Source organism: Passer montanus, unplaced genomic scaffold (genome assembly GCF_014805655.1).
Source record: "Passer montanus isolate IOZ18808 unplaced genomic scaffold, ASM1480565v1 scaffold25, whole genome shotgun sequence".
NCBI classification, from domain to species: domain Eukaryota; kingdom Metazoa; phylum Chordata; class Aves; order Passeriformes; family Passeridae; genus Passer; species Passer montanus.
The window spans coordinates 9,430,743-9,450,803 of NW_024367149.1; the positions used below are offsets into that span (position 1 = coordinate 9,430,743).

General features: G+C 43.9%; 1 long non-coding RNA gene across 1 annotated transcript in view; it reads left to right on the plus strand.

Annotated features, from left to right (window-relative positions):
- LOC120503128 overlaps positions 1-18,705 on the plus strand; it is a 62,643-nt gene extending 43,938 nt beyond the window's left edge. Inside the window, exon 3 of the long non-coding RNA XR_005627664.1 lies at positions 18,609-18,705. This is a non-coding gene — a long non-coding RNA (uncharacterized LOC120503128). The remainder of the gene's footprint in view (positions 1-18,608) is intronic.
- Positions 18,706-20,061: the final 1,356 nt, after the last annotated feature.

A 20,061-nucleotide genomic window follows, 5' to 3' on the forward strand; every position in this document is an offset into this window, starting at 1 on the left:
TCCCCCTCTGTTTCAATCTCTTCAGACATAAGGCAAGTACAGAGGAAGAGCTACAAGTGTAAAAAAGAAAAATCTTGTTCCTCCCTCAGATCTCCAAAATCATGTCTAAGTGTTGCACGTTTATTTAAGCTGCTGTTGAGAAAGCCACTGGTGTTCATCAAATTATATTAGACTTTCAAAACTTTGGCAATGGCTTTTGAAATTTGATTTTCTGTGCCCCAGATAAGAAAGAAATGCAGTAATCCATTTGGAAGTGAGGGTCTTTCAGTTCTGCCTGGTTAGTAGTTTAGTAAAAGTTTAAATATTTATTCACCAGGAAGGGTTAGTCCCTGCCATGCCATCTCATGCTCTGGTACAGGGTTTTATGCTCTTTTTCTGGGCCTTTTTCACCAGGTCCATGAAGTCTGACCTCTCTTATTGGCTTCTCATTTTTGTTCCATTCTATATTGATCATGCTGGAATGATGATCTCTAGAGAAGGTGCTGGAAATCTGTGCTCTAAGCATTGAGTCTGCCCTGGCATGGGCTACACACTCATCAGACTAAGCCAGAAACAAAGCTGAAATCTCTTCTGAAAGTGAGGTAGAATGTTTAAAATGAACCCGAGGAGATCTCTCTCAGAAATGTGCACATCATCACCACCCTCTTCTTCAAAAAGCATGAAGGTTGAATCAGGTTGTCTGATAGAAACAGGTTCTGCCCTGGTGTTGCACAAACAAACGTGGGAACGCTGCAGTTTCAGAATGGATTGGGATCTGCAGAAAGGGGCTGTGATCCCTGTGACCTCCTCATGAGCTGTGAGTGCCTTACAGAGGAAACGTGGCACCAAGCTGAGAACCTTTGTGTTGGCTGTTTGAAACAATTCCAGCTTTCTCTGCTGGGGAAACACGGAATCCTGGGCTTAGGGCTGATCCCATGAAATGGCCTCATGCCCACTGACTCAGGGCACTGTGTATAAATTGGGTAATCAAAAGCTAATTACCTCCTGTAAAGCATCTCTCCTCTTGAATCCTGTGGGCCATTTCATCCCATGACTGATTGCACGTCTTCTCACTTACATTTGATCCAGCCTCCACAGAAGGCAGTAGGAGTTAATTTTCTGATTTTCCTGGGAAAGGAACTGAGCTCTGTCCTCAGTGAGTGACTTTCTCTGAGCAGATGGATGTTGCTGAGCAGTGCAGTCAGAGCAGGAGCTCTGCAGGAGCCATGGGCTGATGGCAATTCTCCTGGTGCTGCTCAGGAGAAGGCCCTTGGCAGACCCATCCTCTCTAAGAAGCAGAAGCACATATTTCTGTGGCTTGCTCTGCAAGCACCTTCCCCTCAGAGATGGTGCATTTAGAGCACCAAGAGTGGAGGGAAGTGTAAGAGGGTTTCTCTCTCCTTCCCAGGCCATTTCTAAGCAGTAAAAAAAGAGAAATTAAGAATTCAGCTGACTTAACCATTAAACATAATAGATTTTAAAAGCCATTATTTTTTTTTTTTTGAGTAAAGATGCACTTGGAAAACCCTTTTTTAAAAAACACACTGTGAGTTATGAGCACAAAATTATTACTGCTTCATACCTGCAGCTGAAAAAGGAACCATGTACCTCTGGATGTCAAATGTGGCTTTAATCTGCTTCACAGCTTGTTTTGTTTTGTTTTTCTCTGTTTCATTTCCCTTTGCGGTGTTAAACTCTGACCCTGAAAGGTGAGGAAGTGAAGGAAATGGAAGAGTGAAATTTGGGGAGTCTGAGGCAAAAAAAGCCAAAGGAGCCACGGGACAGCCTGTCTGGTTGAGAGATTGAAATGTAAGTGGACTCCTCAAATTAATTACTTTGGAACCCACTCACTTCTGGATGTGGACTCCCTGAAGCTCAAGTCTTACATGATGTCACTGAGATGGCATTTGGGGCTGATTTATGTTGGCACAGGAGTGGCCATAAAGTGCACATGTGTGCCCAGAGTAGCCCCTTTTCAAACAGAGCATGTTTATAGAAACAGGAAACGTGGCTGGAGCAGGAGCACCCCGAGCCACTGCTGTGTCAACAGCATCACAAATACAGGTATCCAGGATCTGCACCCTGCCTGCATTTTCCAAGGATTTCCACTCTGCTCTCTAGCCTGGAACACACTTACAAGAGATTAGTGGTTGGCGGATGGAGGAAAAATGACTTATTAGGTGAAATTTGCTCCACTAAAGATGAGTATCTGACCAAGAGCCACATTCCACATTTTAATCCTTTTCTTTCTTACTCTCTCTAATCCATGGCTGATATTTCACAGTAATAATCACTCTCTTTTTTTCCTCCTTGGAGAGGACATATTATATAATTATATCTGATTCTGTAGTTCCATAATTTATCTTAATAAAGTATGTGATTTCTGTCTGAATAAATCTGAAGATGTCAGGTCATGTTCAGGGTAGTGTAAATTTTTCACAGTTCTTTAAAGTACATTAGAAATAGTTAAATATATACGAGCACTTTTAGGAGTCAGAAAAGCAGATATAAATGAAGATCAAAAATTGCAGAGCAGTTTTGGTGACTGAGAAAAGTGTGCTGTCTGATTCCTCAGATGCATTTCTTTGCATGTTCAGTCTTCAACCTGTTCTGAGTTGTGAGGTGCTATAAATATACACAAATAACCAGCTCCGTGATCTGTTTGGGTCTGCTGTGCCTCTAGTGAACTGAGAGGGGTTTCATGCTCCCAGAGCTCAGTGTTTTGTACACAAAGCTCCTCTAAGTTTCTAAGGAGAACCAATGATGCAGGGGGAATCCTTTTTCACATGTGGTATACAACTCTCTTTTTCTCTTCCTCAATCTGAAAAATCCTTGTTTTGGTAATGAAACAATTCAGGAGATTATTTTAGGGCACATCTGATATTAGGAGTTTGGAGAAAGAAGATTTTCCTGTTGTCTTGGAGAGGAAATGCATGTGAATCCTAAAGCCCAAAATGCTGTGTCTATGAAGATTAACTTGAAATAGGAGTCTGTAATGATCTTTTCCATGGATATATTTTACTCTTACACCTTTAGAGCTGACAGGAGGTGTAAGCACTGCTCACAGGAGTACATCTGTAGCACAGAGAGTGACAGCATCAACCAGGTAACTCAGAGAGTCTGGACTATCTCAGATTTTACTGAAAAGCAGTAGCAACTGTACTGCAGTTCTTGCTCAGGGGATGTAGATAATCTGGGTCTAACTGAGTGGGACTGATGTATCACCCACTGAAGGCTTACATTCCCTTTGGGGATGACATGGGAAAGTATTTCTATCAGGGAAATACAGTTCCTTCATCAAGTGTCTTAGGACTTGTCTATTTACTGATTGCAAGTCAGATGAATTTGTCAAAACATTTGTAACCTGCAGAATGAAAAGCAGAACCAAACAACCTGCCCTTGGTGTTTTATTGCAGGAATTATTTCCTGTCAGATTGCTGAGTGTAGCACTCAATGAATATCCTGGCATGGTCACTGCTATTGAGGAGCAGACAGGAGCTGTGATGCTCTGTTGGGTTTGGACTGAGATGTATTTGTCTGCTTTTTATTGGAAAATTGCTTGCAGGTAAAGCCTTTATGTGAGTTCTCCTTTGCTGTTTCATTTCAGGGCATGCTGGTGTGTTTGGGACAAGATTAGAACAGAATAACAGAACACTTATCAGAAGGATTGGGAAACAGATACTGTAGTGCTGAGTGGGTGTCATGGGGGAGGGATTTTAACTTCCCTGGATTAGAGCCCAGCACAGGGGTAGATGTAGGAAAAATCACGTCGGCAGAGAATTGCGTGTTGAGAGTCTGTGGGTGTGAGCTGAGGACGCCCCACAGCAGCCTGGAATCCCATCTCTGCTGTCTGGAACTGCAGGAATAGGCAGCACAGGAGCTCTGATGGCAAAAAGGGCTGTGTTCCCTGTCAGAACAGTGTCCATGCAGGCCTTGGATGCAAAGAGATCTGTTTGTTAGAAATCAAAATGTTTATTTCCCAAAGGTAAGAAACACAAGGTTTTCAGAGTTCTGCAACACGCTTCAACTGTTTGGGAGTTCAACTTTTTTCCTCCAAGCTCATTGAAGCCAGCACTTGTCTCTGTTACTGTTCAGTTTCCAACTCACAGAGATCACTGTGAGAGCCAAGGACTTACAGCAATGCACTTTGCTGGGATGGGAAAGAGCTGCTGGCTCTAGCAGCCAGTTTGGCACCTTGGTAAGGATTCTGAAAATTAGGAATTTTCTGAAGGTGCATCTTAGAAGGTTGCTGGGAACGAAATTTCTTATTTTTGTGTCTTAACTTTCCTCTGAAATACAATCTGTGGTGTCCATGTGCATATTTGTGGAGTGAGAGTGTGGTTTTAACACCAAACTGGCCCTAACAAATTCTCAGACTTTATAATCCTTACACAATTGTTTGTGCCCCCTGTGTGTACTTGAAATGAACGTACATGATGCACGCAGAGCCACCAGAACAGGATATGAAACAGGAACCTCTGGAGTGAGCGTGAGCCGGACGCAGATGTAAAAGCCTTCAGGAGCACACGCTGCCTGCTGACGTTTGTCAGAAAGGGGTGGCCCGGAATCCCAGCCCAAGCAGATGTGTTGCAACAGGCACAGGAAGAGATCAGTCTTAGTGTCCCCTGATGGCTTCTGCTGGAGAGTTGAGGCTATGCCAGCTTTTGTCTGTGATCCAGCCTGGATCTGGAACGAAGCGTTTCTTCCCAGACATGATGTGTTCATGTTTTGGTGTCTGTGAAGCAAAGACTTGATGTGAAACTGGACGGGGGAGCAGCAGCTTCTTATAACTTGTAACTTCTCTCTATTTGCATAAGAATTAGCCAGAGGAAGAAAAATATTTATGCTCTTTTCTGTGTGTGAAGTGTAGAAACTGAAGGGATTCACACTGAGATTTCCCAGCTGTGCTGCCGGAGGTTTGCAGCCCACACTGCAAGTTTACCCCAGAGCACCTTCTACAGTGATCAGCTCCAGCCTCTGGTCCTGTGTAACCTCTTCCCTTTCCCCCTGCCCTCCCCCAGATCCTGCCATCTTCCTTATCTCTGGTGCCCCTCATCTGACCCCTCCATTCCTGGTCTCACGGTGTCTCCTCCAGAAGCTGGACAAATGGACAGGTCAGTCAGGAGATGCAGGAAGGGACCCTGGGGTTATCTCAGTGAGCAGGTTATCGAAGGGTTGCTCTCAAGAAATGGATCTGGGAGCAGTCCAAGTCATCCCAGGCTGGAGACAAGTGGAGGCTGGGCTGGTGAGTTCCTCAGGACCAGCTGTCTTGTGGCTATGGAGGAAAGATGAGAGCTCTGAAAATAGTGGTGGAGACGCCCTGGAGGCAGAAAGAGGTGCCTGAGATTGAGAAATGTGGAAGGAAAGTTATTTTTTTGGTATGCATTTGGGGACTTGGAACTGGCTTCCTCTGCAAGGAAGGGCTTCCTGTAATTCTTTGACCGGTTTTATACTCAGGAGGGAATTCTTTGGCACTGGATTCAATGCACACATGGGATTTCACTTTGCAGTGAGGCTGCCCTGAAACAAACCACCTCCAAAGTGTAATCAGCAAAGTTTTCCTCAGGTGCAACCTCTGTGACTGCTTCCACGTTGGACTCCTGCTTGCTCATTCCTCGGCTGGTTTGTCAAAACTTCACAACATTTAGGTTGCTTTTCCTTGCAGTGCTGAGTCATTCTCTGAATGGAGTGAGAATTAAAGGGTTTGTTACTGTAAATTTTGCTAGCCTCTGTCTGAAATCCAAGTGAGAAAAACTGCAACGTCAGTTCACTCAGAAATGAGCTTTTAAAAGAACCTTTGTCCTCGATACTTTATGTGTAACACTTGCACATATTTTGTGTTTTCTGTCACTTGTGGTCTCTTTAATTACACCACGGGAATCTGAACCGTGGCAGGATCAGACACAGAAAAGGCATGACCAAAGGAAAACAGAAGTTTTATTGGTTTTAAGTAGATTTTTCAATCTAAGAGGTAACTTTCCTGAAAAGTCACCCTCTGTTTGAAAAGGTTCTTTTGCAGCCCAGAGGAGCTGTGGCTGCCCCATCCCTGAAAGTGTCCAAGGCCAGGCTGGACAGGGCTTGGAGCAGCCTGGGATAGTGGAAGGTGTCCCTGCCCATGGCAAGGGATGGAACTGGATGAACTTTGAGTTCCCTTCCCCTCCAAACAGTTCTGGGATTCTGTGATTTATGTCCAGGACACACCAGTGCATACAGGGACTGGTGGGGCACGTATGTGCTGCAGCCTCTTTGCTGGGTACAACCAAAGCCATAATTTTAAGGATTATCCTCATGCACACAGAGGAAAATTCAGTTTTCAAAATTCTTTACTGGTGATGAAACGTAAGCCAGAACACTGTTGGGTTTTCTGATGTCAGTGTGAGCTGATGGAGTTGGCAATAAGAAAAATTATCCTTCAATTATAGGCTGAACATGTTTAAAAGAAGTCACTGAGACATAGATGGTATGGAGCCCCATATTACTATTATTATACTCAGTAAAAAAAGAGTCCATAAATTCTTCTCTCTCCTCCCTCCTCTGTTAAAAAATTAGTGTCTTTGTCACATGTAAGAGCTGTACAAGTATCAGGAACAAAACATGTAGGTGTTCTGAGCAGAGTCATTAAACAACATTTGTTAAGCACACCAAGTTCTGGACTAATTCATTCTGTAGCTCTTCTGTTTCATGTGCTCAGGTGATAAAGAATTATGCAGAACTTCCATCAGTGGCAATTTTATTTCTTGCCTTGAATCAAATGGTGACTCAGAATGAAAATGTCACCGAGACATGGGCTGTGGTGAGACTGTGGCTGCTGGTTCCAATCACCCTGGAACTAGAAGAGGCTCTGTTGGTGATGCAGGAGCCCAGGCCACCTCTGCAGGGATAAAGCAAGAATTAAACTCCACTTTCAGCAGAAAAGGCTGAAAGTTGATAAGCCGTGAGTTTAAAAATGTTACATTCAGTGGTTCTTCATAGAAAGGGCACTGTTGATGAAGGAGAAACATTTCATGATAAGAAGTTAAAATGGAATGGAAACATTTTCCTCACTTTTTACAGACTTTTCTTCTAGATAATGTTTCTAGCTTCTTTCTGAATCTTCTGTGATCTGTGGTAATGGTAGCGTGTAATTATATGGTATAATAATGATATACAATACAAAGATTACTTATTAAATATGATGTATTTATATATATAGCCTGGCACTGGTTTTGGCTGTGCTAGTTGCCATCAGCACAAATGTCCAGGAGGAAGCATCCAGCCCTTAGGCACTGCTTATACAGCAGGAAAGTTTGGAAACTTCTGGTCTTGGGGTTGGATGCACCCACTAGCACTGCACTTGATATGCACTCCCACTCGGGATTGAGTCTACCTACCTTCTCTGCAGAGTTTGAAATGCCACTGCTCTGAATGATTCTTCGCCCACAGAGGGAGGGAGGAATTCAAATCAGCTGGGGAGCAAAGCACTCTCCGCTGGGAATAGGAGGAAAGAGGGCTCCTGGTGGTGGGAGAAGTGGGGGAGGAAACGAAACCACTTTTGGGGAGAAGTGGGTTCTGCAGTATGGGAGGATATGGATGAAGTGGGACAGGATGTGAGAGCACCAGACATTGGCAGAGGGGAAAGGAAAATGTATGTTCATCAAGCCCTAACCATAGGAAGAAAATGAGGGATAATACAGTGATGGAAAAAAACCTAAAACTTGGGTTTTTTTCCAAGAGGATACCCAGCCTGATGATTTGAGGTGACCCTTGTCTTTCCAAAACTATTCTCCCTGGTTGGAAGAGATGCTGCACTTCTGGCCAAATCCCTGCAGCCCCGGCAGTGGTTTTAGCAGCGCCATCCCCTCTGGGAGTGCTGAACACCCTTTCAGTTCCCTGCAGGAGCCAGTTCTGGTGCCTGGCACACGTCACCCCTCTGTGTGCCCTGTGACTGCTCTGTCTGGAAAGCTGAGAAGCCCAAGCATGAGGTGGGAGAGATCTGCAGAAGGAAAGGAAGGCTCAGGGAAGAGTGGCTCTCTTTGCATGGTTGGCTGAGGGGGTTTTCATTGTAGAGCTTCCTATTTTTAGGTTTTATACTTTGTCGTTGTGTCCTTTGCTGTGAGCTGAGTTGCTGCCTCCTGTTGCTTTCCCTCACTACAGTGTGATTATAAAAGGTGCAATTTTGACCTCGTCATGTTTTGGCCTGCTTGTCATGCTAAGTGAGGGTTCCTAGGGAAAGAACACCAATCCTGACAGGATCCAAGGCTAAAATGACCTAACTTCTATCTTAGCATGTCAGCATTGCCACACTTGTCTGTGTCAGGAATCCAAAGACCTGAGACGGGCTTTTACAAGGTATTCCTCAGATGCTTTTTTACAAATTCATTTGGAGATTTCCTCGTTTGCTTTCCTGTTTTTAAGTCTTGAGAATGCAGATGGGTTGGTTGCACTTTAAGGCTTCTTCATGCAATCAAGTTGGAGAAAAAATGTTTAGACATAATTATATACCCCCAGGAACTGGATCTTATTCAACTTGCAGAAAAAATCACAACAGTTAGTAGGACTGTACTGGACTGAAAAAGTCCAGAGAAGTAATGTCACACATAAAATGCCTCATTTGCACTAGTTTCTATTTATTTATATATTTACAGGTTCATTTACTGCACAGGTAGTGCAGAGGTATGACCTATTTGGTTTAGATAAAATCAAATCATATTCATTCCTAAAAGTGAAAAAGTGAAATCAGATGGATTGTCATTGCTAAATTAGGCAGCTCACCATTTTTTGAATGCTACTGGTTTAGGAAGGACAAGGTTGAAATGGAAAATACCTGCCCTTCATTATGCAGTGGAGCTGGAAGGCAGCCAAGGTGGACAATCTAGTCCAGCACTGATTGCTGGAAAGTCTAATCCAATCTAGACTGGTCTGAAGGGTGTCTCGTTTGTCCCTGGAGCAGAGGGAGCACTGTCTGAGCTGTCCATCCACACTGGATAATGAGCAGCTTTCCACATCTGCCCCTCTCCTGGTTTCCCTCCTTTCTCAGAAAGTTCTGAATGCTTCTTGAATACATTCTCTGTGTTTTGAGATAACACGTGAGAAGGAAACTTCTTGATAATTATATTTTTCTGTTAGCTGCTGGGGAAGTCTTTTCTTTTTTCCCTTCCCAGATTCACATGACTCTCAGGAGTCGAGGAGAAGATAGGTGAGCACTAAAAACAAACGCAGAACCATCTGGTGTGTGGAGGAGGGACGACTCCCACGCCGAGCTCAGCACGAACGCGCGGCATCTGCGGGGACGGGGATGTGCAGCACAATCAGCCACGGCCAGATCTGGCACCTAAACACCTCGGGGGGTGATGGTGGTGCCCAGGCACCTTTCCACAGCAGCCTAGGGAGCAGGAACAGCCCCAGTGCAGAGGGAAGGGGTCAGGAGACACACGCGGGCAAGTGGGGCTTTGCACTCTCACTGTATTTTAAGCGTTGCTGGGTTTGTTCCCTGGAAAAAAGGGCAACAAAAAAATCAGGAATGGTTTTCAGCCCAGGAGAGTTGCAGCTTCTTTCTTCTACTTTCATGATGGGCACAGCATTCCCTAAGGGGCTGAGGGAGGCCAGAAATTCCTCACGGTTGCTCTCATGGAAGTTTCTTCAGGCTGTGTTGATACCAGGAAAAATGGATTCCCTGTATTTGTTGTCTTGCAAGTTGGAAGTTTTGTAGACAAACCAGCCCCAGACCGGGGCTGTTGCATGGAACAGCACTGCCAAACCTGAGATGAACTTGCTAACTCCTCACACATCCACTGGGCAAAACTGACTGAGCTTCCAAAAAATCCTACTGCCTGTTTTGGGGTTGTGTTTAACCCTCACTCCAGAGCTACTGCTGAGACAGACCTGCTCTTGCTGGGGGTGAAGCTGGTGCTTTCTGAGGCTGGGATAAGATGGATTGTCACAGAGCCAGCAATAAAAGTGTGATGCACATCAAGCTGCTGAGCAGTGCCACCCCACTCTGTGTAAAGTCTTTTACCTGCTCTTCTACCTCCCTTTCTTAGTGAGGTTAATGATACTACCTAGGATACTCCCAAAGGCATAAGTGGTTCATATTTACAGCAAGCTTCAAAGACATAAATGGCTACAGAGTGGTAAAGTATCATTATCTGCCACTTTAGAAAGATGCTCCAGATTTGTAGAAAATTGGGCTGTTTATTCTACAATTCAGTGGAAAAATAAGTCTCTATAGAAACTACCACTTCAATGGTATTTACATTTCTCTACTACGAAGCATCTTGAGAAAGAGCATTCCCATAAATAGTAAAACTGAAGTTGTTGCATTTAGTATAATAAGGTAATATTTACAAAATACAGTGTATGTTCTAAGTATTATTATGGTGTTGCTGTGGATGCATGGAATATATTGTTAGGAGACAAATTTCCCAACAGGAAAAACAGTGACGTGTAAAAGCAACGCATAAAAATTCCTTCGTGCCCTCCCTGGTGATGAAGCTGCAATGAAACTGAAGATTGAAGCTAATATTTCTGGCAAAGCTGATCCTTTAAAAGTTCATTTCTGAGTAAGATTGCAAGAAAAACACCCACATTTTTAGCTGAAGGTGCCCTTATATGCATGTGCTTGCAGTTAGAGTTTGGGTATTTGTTACTGGTACTGAGCTGGGCAGTTTCCTCCACTCTGCAGTTGTAAAGAACCACATGAGTGTGCCTGTCTATAGTTACCTAATAGTGAAAATGATACAAAGAGAATAAAGAAAATACAAATAGCATTTTTGTATTTGCAGTGGTGGTAAGAGAAGTAGATTTGGAAAGGCTGGTGGGCAGTGGATTGTGAGCTGTATCCCTGTTACAATCCCGTGTCCATCTTTCTCAAGGAGTAGATCATCACAAGAGCATTCTTTGAAAACACATCTGAAAGATTCAAGTGCCTGAACATCATTGGTGTCTTCTTTGGTGGTTGAATGCTCTGAAAAGTGTCAGCCAGCACCTTTAATCAGTAGCAGTGGAAGTTTATGCTCCAGATGTCAATTAATCACTGCAGTGATAAATAATGGCTGAAGTGGTTCTTGGTACCAAAACATCTCACAGTGGCTACTGCAGGTGCAGAAGTAAGAAGCACGTAGGAACCAGTATTGTCTTTTCAAGGTAATAGTTTAGGTCAATTAACTAACAAATGCAAGCCCCAAATAACAGCCAATAAAAAAAAGGAGGGGCCAGGCTGCTGCTTCCTAAATCGCTGACAAATGACTGAATTACAGGTCTTATAACAACAAATTGTATCGGTGCTGTCTTGACCCATTTACTCGATCCTGGTGTCTCTCCCTTGCCTTTGTTTTGTTGTTTTTCTTGCCCAAGATTCCCAGAAGCCTTGAATGCAAGACATAATGACACAGCTCCTGCCCTGGTAGCACACTGTGCAGTCTTTTGTTTCAAGCACACAGCATGCACCCAGACTTGCTCATAAAATATCCATAGCAAAATCAGGCGATGCCTGTCTCTCTTATACATTTTTAAGAGCTGTGCCCTAAATCCATTAAAAGACTGAGGCATGAATAGAAGAATAATCCTTCCTATCATGTGGGTGAGAAAGGAGTTGGGATCAAGTAACTGGACATATAAAATGAGCCATGTCAGTTTGCTGACTACCAAACTTCTGCTATGGGAATGTAGGATCTCTTGAAGTTCAGAGCTTTTGTCTAAATGGATGAAAAATGTTTTGCATAATAGAACAGAGAAACTTTACACAGTAAAAATGAAGCTGGTGTAAAGAAAGGTCAGTGAAACAACAATTCAAGAGTCAGAAGATGGTGAGGACTATGTGTATTGATAGAAGGTGCCTTTTGATTTCGGGACAACTAAGGTGAGGGAAAGGTGTCTTTATGATAAATTACTTTTGAAATGTGAAGTGGTTGCTCTTACTCCAGAAATGAATCTTGAAAATTCAATTCTATACATTGAAAAAATGGTCTATATTGTTTTATCCTGAGAAGAGAAGTAGGGAACCTAAAATGATTCCACACAAATGTTCAAAGGAGAAGGGAATGAGCCGCTAGGAATGAACTGGGTATCTACATCCCTAAGGCTCTTTATAAAATGATGTTTTACACCTCATCTTGTCATGAGTTCTCTCATCTGATCTTTTCTGTAGAACTATACTGTCTTTAATTAGGAAAATGTCCCTCCATCTATGTCTTGGTGCCATACTTCCTTTCCCTATTCAGTGTCTTGCATCTCGGAATCATTTGCAGATGCCCTCAGAGGTACATTCCACTCTTTAGCCATGTCCATAGGATTTCAGATGTATAGATGGGGCCCAGAAGCAGCTGGTTTTCCTTCCATGGAAGGTGGGAGGTGATGAGGATGGACACATGGCCCTTACTGGGAGCAGGGTGTTGTGTTCCTGCTCCTGAGTTACCGCCCAGCATTGCAGAGCCCATTCCAATTCCTAGGGCCCATCCTCCTTAGGGAATGTGAGCCTCTGTCCTGAGGCAGGGACATTAAATGGCATTGGAATTTACTGTCAAAGTTTACAGCTGTATGGTTAAATGCAGATTTTCATCACCCAGAGGGAGTGTGCTGACTGAGTACAGCCCCACACAGCCACCTCCACTGGTGCATTCCTCAGTGGGTCAGGAACTCCCAAGAAAGCAACACCGTTTTTTCTAGGAAAAAGTTGGAGGGAAAAAACAGCTTCAGCATTTAGAAATACATTTCTTTAGAATATACTTCCAAGTTCTTGGGTCTCTGGAGTATGAAGTGATGCACAAGTCTCCTGGTGCTTTTGCACACTTGAACCCCAAAGCCAAGGGCTCTGTAAGAAGAAAATAAGAAAGCTTCATAATGCATTCTTGGGAGCCTTGACTGAATGAGCTGGGACTGCCCAGATTTCTGTTATTGATTCATCTTAATTCAGAAACGGATCGTGTATTGTCCTCACTTGTTGCTGGTGTCACTCCTCTGAGCTTGGTGGAATTCCTTGAGTGAGCAGGATCAATGTTTGCTGGTTAGAAATAGGCCAGAGGACAAATCAGCCTCCATAAACTCTAGGACTTCACTCTGAAGAAAATCCCTCTGACAGAATCTTCAGTAACTAACTTATCAGACAACTTTAAAAGCACAGTTTACTGTAACTATTAATTTGGGATTTTTCTATTTTGGTCATCTGCTTTTTAAAATGACTTGTTACTAGAACTGCCTTTGCAACTTGTTACTCTCTTTTCTACTTTCAGTTTCCCTCCGTACTGACTTAGTTGTAAGTAGGCTGTGGTTTTCTGAAAATGGAACTGTGATGTTTGCTGTGTTTTCTTATAGAAGATGTGTTAAAAAAAAAAAAACCCAAACAAAAAGCCCAACAAGAAACCAAACCAAAAAAACCCAGAAACCAAATGACCACCATATAACCCAACCTAGCCAAAATCTTAATTCTTACCCCCAAGTGTTTAAATTACTACTATTAAGACAAATTTAACACAGGCACTATATAATTACTTCTCCAAGATACTGCATTCACATCTAATCTGATATTTTTAATAATATTTGCATTGTTCAGGGGTCCTGTTGTGTGCAGGGAGTGTGTGCATAGATCAGCTTGAACGTGGAACACGTGGATACTTGACCAAACCTGTAGAGGATGAAGTTTTCACAGTTGTGGTTTGCCTCCTTTCTTTGTTTGTTTTACAAATAGCAACCTCAATTTTGCATTTCTGTCCCTGGATCCCAAACAATGCCAGGACACTTCTGTATCAGATGGAAGCCCATCCTCCTGGTTTGAGAGTGAGGAATTACAATTACCAAAATACGCTGATTTTCAGCACTCCTCTTAGGAAAAAAATATGTCATTATTAATATAAAAATTTATATAATAATTTATTTGCTGTATTTCTAATTTGACATCCCCTCTGATCTTGATTTCATTTTCACATGGTAACTTTGATTCTTTTCTCTTTCTATTTTAAAATACCTCAGGTTACTTCAGGCACAGATTTTTTTGGTCAGTAGGTGACCTCAGCTGTTGCTATCATCAGCTGGTGCTCAAACCAGCAATATCTACTGGGCTCACATTTCCTCTGGGCTGTTCCATGTGGTTAGAGAAGTTGTGTTCCCAAATCAAGAGTATGGGATACTCTCCCTGCCTCTCCTCCTCTGTTCTGTGGGAAGTTCCATCCTGGTGGGTTCCTGTTTTGGGTGGGTTCCTGAGCAGACACGAGCCACGTGCCCTGCACGTGCTGCTCTGGCATTCCCCTGCCAACACTCCATCGCTTTTCTGCAAAGCTGTGCTTGCCACGTCGGGCCTGGCAGGGCCTGGAATGAGCCATTTCCTTCACATCTCCTTTGCCTGTAACAATCTTGAACTTGTTGACCCATGTGCCTATTAATTATTGATATAATGATGCATTATTTAGGCTTGTTTCAGCAGACGGATACATTATTACTAGGCAGACATTTGCCAGACAGGCTGATAGATAGCATCCTAAAAAAAGTCTCCAGTTGCCTTTGTACAATAAAGGCCTGTAACTTCATTACTTTCCTCCCAACCCCCTCCTCTTCAGACCATGAAACCTTAATAGGAATCTAAGTGTAATAATGATCTCTGTAGACAACGGGCTTAATCTTGACTGTGTTGGAGTTGTGGTCCTGATGTTGGTCAGGCCTCAAAAATACAGAGGAAGTCGCCTTCACCAATCTTCTAAAGCTGGGTTTCCTATTGTACAATGAAATTATTTTGTTTTTCAACCCCTTTCCGTGGAAAGGAGAACCGATTTCTCCCTTGGTTGCTACGAGCTGTGTTGCAACACTCCGGAGCTGCAGGCAGAGCTTGATGTGTATCTCCCAGGGAAACCTGCCTTTGATTTTGTCTAGGGATGCAAGGAAAAGGCGTATCAAAATGAATTATCTGTAATTTAAAACAGGCGTGCGGAGCATTTGGAGCCTTTGGAACTGCGGCGTGGCTGCAGCTGAAGGGAGAGGAGGGAGCCCAGCCTTGGTGGGAGCTGCTGGGACGGGGAGCAGAGCGGGTCCCTGCTGGGGCTGGGCACGGGGCAGCTGCTCACGCCTGCTGGGCCCTCCTTCCTCCTCCTCTGCTGGCCTTCCTCCTCTGCTGCCCTCCTTTCTCCTCCTCTACTGCCCTCCTTCCTCCTCTGCCGCCCTTTCTCCTCCTCTGCTGCCCTTCCTCCTCCCCTGCTGCCATCCTTCCTCCTCTGCTGCCCTCCTTCCTCCCCTACTGTTCTCCTTCCTCCTCCTCTGCTGCCCTCCTTCCTCCTCCCCTGCTGCCCTTCCTCCTCCTCTGCTGCTCTTCCTCCTCCCCTGCGGCCCTTCATCCTCCCTTGCTGCCCTCCTTCCTCCTCCTCTGCTTCCCTCCTTCCTCCTCCCCTGCTGCCCTTTCTCCTCCTCTGCTGCCCTCCTTCCTCGCCTACTGTTCTCCTTCCTCCTCCCCTCCAGCCCTCCTTCCTCCCCTGTGCTGCCCTCCTTCCTCCTCCTCCTCCTCCTCTGCCCGCAGCCTTCTCAGTGTCGCAGCCGCCTCCAGCTCTGATGTCAGAGCCGCGCTCTCCACACGCCGTCCCTTCGAAAGCAGAAGACGCACAAAAAGAGGAAGGAAAGCAGACGAAGGACAAGAACTGCAGACTCGAGTGGTACGAGTCTGACGGCTCGTTTGATTTCCAGGGGCTTCCTCAGAAGAAACAGTTCTGGGGAAGCAATTTCAGAAAGAATCAGCTGCTGTGTGATCTGACACTGAGTGCTTCATGCCGTGTGGGCACCTGCTGCAGCCAGACCCACACTGGGGTTCTCCTGCTGACACCTTGGGTGCTGTGCTGAATGTTTGCATTCTTTGTGAGTCGCTTCTGTCTCATTTCTGATCCCCTGCTACGGCAGAGCCAGGAAAAGCTCCCTTAGTGCAACCCCAACTTGACCAATGTGTTTGTCCCCCCTGCTCAAGGCCATTCCCCTCGCTATGTGCTCACACTAATATTTTCTCTGGCTTTCAGGAGCACCAGCCACACTGCTCCCCTTCCACAAAGCCAGGATCTCACCCTCAGAATGTGTTAATCTCTTCATTTCCCCCTGTTCAGCCACACTTCCAGAAGTCCAGTCTTGTTCAGCTCTTCCAAAGGGACCCTTTGGGTCTGTCCAAAACTATTAACAACACTTAACTATTAAAACAATATCTGAGAAAACCTGCATCGATTTCCTGACTGCTGCACAGTGTATTGTGTGTCTTGGTCAGCAGCTTCAAGATGTCCAGGTTTGCTCCAGCTCATGCCTTCTCCCCTGATTTATGCAGTCTGTCTTATTCCTGCTGACATTTTGTTGTTCTTTGTCCAGACAGCTCAGTGAGGGACTGTCATCATCTCGTTTGTCAACTATCTCCTTCATCCAGTCTGTCCATCAGGCAACCATCATTATCAGGCAATCCCAGCCTTCCACGAGACACTTCCCAGCCCTTTTAACTTGTAAAATGGTTTTCCTGAGACCTTTTTTTTTTCCCCAGTGGTCCTCCATTTGAATGGATGAGCACCAGAGTTTAGCAGCCCTCCCTTGTAGTCCTGGATAGGATGGAAGAATTTATTCTGTCACCTGTTGTGGATTTTATCTCTGTGTAGGGACAGGGAAGCTGCTAACTCCCACACTCAAATCAAATTTTAAGTCTGACATGAATAAATGTGTAAAATGCAAGTCCCTAACACTGAATACACAAACTCTCTGTAGACTGTCTAAATTATTTCAGGCTAGTTTACTGAAATTAAATTACATAAAAGTCATACAAAGCATCACATTGTTATGTAAAACTCTACAAAGCAAGTGCTGTGATTTTAACTGAGTTGAACAAATAAAAAATTAAGTGTAATTTTTGTTCGGGGCCATGTGTTAGCTTTTGAAAACAAAAAGGAAATAAATGAACCAAGTCACACAAAACATATGTCTGCAGAATAATGATAAAATATATACTGGACATCTTGGAAGTGTGGTTTTAATTCTTGCTGGTGTTGTGGCTGGAGGCTTTTGTTGTGCAAAAAGGCTACCCTGTGTTCATTTTACAATACAGTATGTTTTTTATTCCTACTGCATCAGGAATAATGTAATCCTCTTGGAACAACATGGAGGGTTCTGGGTCCTTCAGCTGAGACACCTTCCTGGGAAGTGCTGGGAATGTGCAAAAGTGCTGCTGGCTGTGGTCATCCAGCCAGGCTGTGGAGGAGACTGGCTTGGGGTACCAAACCATGAACTTTGTGGCCATGAATTCCAAGGAAAGGTTTGGCTGTGAGCAGCTGGATTTGAGCAGTCTCACACAGAAGTTCTGACGCTGCGCCCTCAGGGTCGCTTTGTTAAAAAAGCCGTGTGAGAAGTTTCTGCATTCCCTATTGTGTGCATGCTGCTTTTGGGAAGAGAGGAGTGCTGGTGGTGGCTCTGGCCATGGCAGGAAGGCTCTGGCAATGTCTGGCTGGAAAGGCACTTGTCTCTCCTGGCACGTTGCCGTGGCCGAGTCCCCGAGCGCCGCGTCACGTCCCTGTCCCTCCCAGGGCAGCGCAGTCGTGGGGCGTTGCTGGCAGCGTTCAGGGCATGGGCCAACCCTGTAACAGCTTAATTAGCTCTTCCTCGTTAAGCAGGATTTCATAACGTAGGTACACGTGTTCAGCTGTCAGCTCCATTCTTGCAACAAAAGGAAAACCAAAGCGGTAATAAATAGAGAATATTGCACAAGCCAATCTCCAAATAATGGCATTGGGTGGAACACGAGAATTAGGAGCTGTGGCTACAAAGCAGATTGGTGCTTCCTATTCCTCCAAAAAACACAGCTCTTCAGCAGCCAAGGGGGGTATTGAAAGCCTGGAGATGCCTTTGCTTCCCTCCTGGTGCTCCTGATCCAGGTCTGTGGAAGTGAGGAACTGAGCCCCATGCCTTGTCCTTTCCCTCTGACACCTGGTTTAGTTCCAGAGCACTGAGAAAAACCCTGCAAATTCACCCTCCTGCTCCCTGCTGTGAGAGCCCCTGACACTGCACAGGCCTTTGAGCTCCCAGGTCATGAAGAACTGAGTAACCAGGCACTGACGTTTCAGTATTATTTTGAATGGCTGTAGAAAGAGACTCCTAAATGCGTAGATAAATCAAGCATTAAAAATAGAGGCAAAATTATTGAAAAAAGATGGAAAAGTTACTTTGAAAAATTACCCATATCAATTTTTAAAGGTCTTAGCTTAGATTTAGTAGGTAGTGATTCATATTTGTAGCATTTCATTGTATCCCATGGAATATTTTTTGGTGAAGGCAGGTTAACATGACCAGTAGATGCGTATTCATCTCTCAGTACATTTGTATTGAAAATATGAGTAACTGAAATGATTAATACCATTCCAGATTTCTTCAAACAACATTACGCTACAAATGCCTTATTTTTAAAACCCAGAATTTTCTTCAGATGTTTATTTTTGAAACTGTGGTAGTATTGCATACCTAAAATATGAATGGTGGAATGTTCTCATAATAGCATATACTATATGCAGGCTTCTAAAATATAAAGGCTTCCAAAAGCATATTGCAAAATTTAGATTTTGAAGCACCAAGTTCCTACAGTACTGTCCAAACTAGAGACTAGATCAAAAAACTAAACTAAACTAAACTAAAATAAAAATAATACTGAATGTGAGTCTTTTTTACAGATGTCACTGAGACAACTTTCTCTGACTTCATTATTTACATGCCAGCACCACAGAATTCTGGAAAAAATAAGGAGAAGGGGTTCTTCAGGACAGAGGTAAGAGATACCTGAAATACCAGTTCCAGAGTGATTCTCCTCAGCCCCAGCTTTGCTGTGCTTTTTCCTGGGAACTTCTGTGGCTTAGGCAGGGAGTTGTCCTGATGGATCATTGCTGTGCCCCACAGCTGACCCCAAGCTGTCCTGAGTCACACACTGTGGATGGCAGCATGTTGGGACAGGGCAGAAAGGGCCAAAAATCATGCAGCAGTGTGGGGGTGTGGGACAAACCCAGTTTCAAAACTTTGGTGCCTCCATTTAAGGGTGTTTTGGCTGACAAGACCCATTTGAAGCTCTTGTCCCTGACTGGATTTTTGCAGAAGTGCCTGACACTTAATGGTGGCACAACTGCAATCCCTAGGACTTTCTTCCTTCACAGACTGAAGTTATGACCCCATTTTGCTTGTAAATTAACTTGGATTATCACCTAGGTCAAATAGTGCTCTTGATCAAAATGTTACTGACAAATTTGTTGTTTACTTGAATCTAGACATAAACATGACCTTTGAACACTGTGAGGAAGAAGCTCTTTTTTCACATGCATTTTTCACCAGAAAAACAAAAACTTGGATATGATTTTATCCACAATTGTTTGCTTAATTATTAACATATTTTTTTAATGCAATAGTAATGTTTTGTGGGGGAAGGAGGGATAATTTTCTGGGCAGTTCTATTCTGAACTGAACTCATCTGACATGGATATAATCAAGATTTTACAACTACTTCAATGAATCAGTGCAGGAGGGAATAATTTACACTCCCCTGGAAGTGGGAATGCTGCACAGGCACCATCATCAGGGATACTCAACTGAACTTCAAGAAGAATGCTGTTAAGCTTTTTGCATTAATTATGCTTAGACCCATCTCTCTAGTGATACTGGGGCTAATTTTTAATTGATACCCTTAAATCAATTCCTTCATGGACAGGCAGTGGTTGATGATGAACTCTTGGGGAAGGGAAGCCAATATTGTCCTGTCAGCAGTAAGGTACATTATAGCCCTCGCTGTACATCTCCTCCTGATGTGTTTTGATGGTGCTCATTTCTCCTGGCATGCTTTTAGCTCCCAGGGATTCAGATGTGTCAGCTACTATAGCTGTAGGAAAACATTGATGATGGATTTATAACACTCAGACTTCAACTAGTGACCTGAAAAATGGCTGTGGATTTGCTTTTGCAGCAAAATTGGTTTTGCCCATACAAACCTCTTGCTTCTTAAGTTCCCTTATCTGTATTTTAATGAAACATTTTATCCTGGGTATAATTCATGACTCTTGTCAGAGTAAGTTTTCTCAATGAGGCATAGTTGGGGTAGCTACTGAATTTATGGGAAGGAATCAACTTAATCTCTTTAAAAGC